General features: G+C 42.2%; 1 long non-coding RNA gene across 1 annotated transcript in view; it reads left to right on the top strand.

Moving 5' to 3' along the window:
- Positions 1-836: 836 nt before the first annotated feature.
- The window catches only part of LOC105551248, a 7,959-nt gene continuing 6,307 nt past the window's right edge, over positions 837-2,488 (top strand). The window contains exon 1 of the long non-coding RNA XR_001007841.1: positions 837-951. This is a non-coding gene — a long non-coding RNA (uncharacterized LOC105551248). The remainder of the gene's footprint in view (positions 952-2,488) is intronic.

Raw genomic sequence — 2,488 nt, 5'->3', positions numbered from 1 at the left:
GTAACATACTTATAAAATTCATTAATTCCCCCTTCAGTAGTAAGTATTAAATACCTGACTTAGGATTCCAACATAGGTCTTGGATTTTGCTGCAGGAGCTCCTCAAAGTCTCTGAATTCCCACAACCTTTTATTAGATCACTTATCCCGTTGTATTATAATTATCTGTTTAACAATTTTTCCTCAACCCTCAAGGACCCTGAGCTTCCGGAAGGTAGGGATTGTATCTTAAAATCTTGGCATTTCTGACATCTAGAATATTTCATTTAAGAGAAGGGCTTAGTCACTGTTGTGTGGATGAGTGGGTGGGTTGATCAGTTGACTGTCAGGCAGGTGAACTAATAGGCTGAAGATAAAGTTTTTCACTGTTGGAAGTGAATTTGGGATTAGTTGTCCTAATCCCCTCACTTTTAGAAATAGGGCAACTGGGTCGGGCACGGTGGCCTGTAATTCTAGCACTTTGGGAAGCCAAGGCGGGCGGATCACCTGAAGTCAGGGATTTGAGACCAGCCTAGCCAACATGGTGAAACTACTAAAAATACAAAAATTAGCCAGTCGTGGTAGAAGGAGCCTGTAATCCCAGCTGCTAGGGAGGCTGAAGCAGGAGAATCACTTGAACCTGAGAGGGGGAGGTTGTGGTGAGCTGAGATCGCACAATTGCCCTCCAGCCTGGGTGACAAGAGCAAAACTCTGCCTCAAAGGAAAAAACAAAACAAGAAATGGGTCAGCTGAGGCCTTTTGCATACCAGGCATTTATCGAGTTACTCATGTGGGCCAGTTTCTGTGATAAATGATTTGCAAATAATACCCAACCTAATGTGTATTGTTATTTTTATTTTTACAGATGAAGAAACAACTCAGATTTGACCAAGATCACACAAGTAGGAGTTGAGGAATTGGAACCCACTATGACTTCAAATTAATAGTGTTTATAGCCACTTACATAGTAATGGTAAAGGTTTTATTTTTGTCACTATACAATATGTAGTAGATAAATTTACTGAGGAAATGAGACAGCATGTCACAAATCCTTAAAGGATACACACATAACAGGAAGGATTAGAAGAGGAAACAGAAACAGGTAACAGAGAAGCAGAAAAAGTAAAATCTCCCAAAATAAAAGTAGAAGGAATTAAAAATAAAAGCAGAGTCCAGGTGCAGTGGCTCACACCCAGCACTTTGAGAGGCTGAGGCAGGTGAATCACTTGAGGTCAGGAGTTCGAGACCAGCCTCACCAACATGGTGAAACTCCATTTCTACTAGAAATAAAAAAATTAGCCGGGTGTGGTGGCGTGCACCTGTAATTCCGGTTACTTGGGAGGCTAAGGCAGGAGAATTACTTGAACCCAAGAGGCAGAGGTTGCAGTGAGCCAAGATTGTGCCATTGCACTCCAGTCTGGGTGACAGAGCAAGACTCCGTCTCAAAAATAATAAAAGCAGAAGTTAATGAAATAGAAAATAAAATTGATGATAGTAATTAACTGGTGTGTGAAAAGAACAATAAATAGACACTCAACAAATCTGAGGAAGAAAAGGAAAGAAAATGATATTGGAAACAAAGGAGCCCATGGAGGGAGGATGACTTGAGCCCAGGAGGTTGAGGCTACAGTGAGCCATGATTGCACCACTGCACTCCAGCCTGGTCAGCAGAGCTAGACACTGTCTCAGAAAAAAAAGAAACAGGCCGGGCATGGTGGCTCATGCCTGTAATCCCAGCACTTTGGGAGACCAAGGCAGACAGATCATGAGGTCAAGAGATCGAGACCATCCTGCCCAACATGGTGAAACCCCATCTCTACTAAAAATACAAAAATTAGCTGGGGTGGTGGCAGGCACCTGTAGTCCCAGTTACTCTGGAGGCTGAGGCAGGAGAATCGCTTCAACCCAGGAGGCGGAGGTTGCAGTAAGCTGAGATCGCGCCACTGCACTCCAGCTTGGCAACAGAGCGAGAATCCGTCTCAAAAAAAAAAAGTAAGGGCAAAGGACATAGTACAGATATGAAGGAGACTTTGAAAATCAGAAGCAAATTATTTTGTGTAACATACACATTGAGCACCACTTACCCAAAATGCTTAGGACCAGAGTGTTCCAGATTTTGGATTTTGGAATGTTTGCATATACATAATGAGATGTCTCGGGTATGAGACCCAAGACAAAACATGAAATTCATTTGTTTTATGTACACCTTATACACAAAGCCTGAAGGTAATTTTATACAGCATTTTAAATAATCTGGTACATAAAGTTTATGTTAAGTATTTATGTGTGGAATTTTCTACTTGTTGCATCATGGCAGTGCTCAAAAAGTTTCAGACTTTGGAGCATTTAGGAATTTGGATTTTCAGATTAAGAATGTTCAGCCTTTACTAATCTTGAAAATTCGGCTGGGCGTGGTGGCTCACGCCTATAATCCCAGCATTTTGGGAGGCTGAGGTGGGTGGATCACTTGAGGTCAGGAGTTGGAGACCTGCCTGGCCAACATGGTGAAA

Source organism: Mandrillus leucophaeus, unplaced genomic scaffold (genome assembly GCF_000951045.1).
Source record: "Mandrillus leucophaeus isolate KB7577 unplaced genomic scaffold, Mleu.le_1.0 Scaffold512, whole genome shotgun sequence".
Taxonomy (NCBI): domain Eukaryota; kingdom Metazoa; phylum Chordata; class Mammalia; order Primates; family Cercopithecidae; genus Mandrillus; species Mandrillus leucophaeus.
The sequence above is the reverse complement of the archived record's forward strand: the minus strand, read 5'-3'. Positions and strand labels throughout refer to the sequence as shown.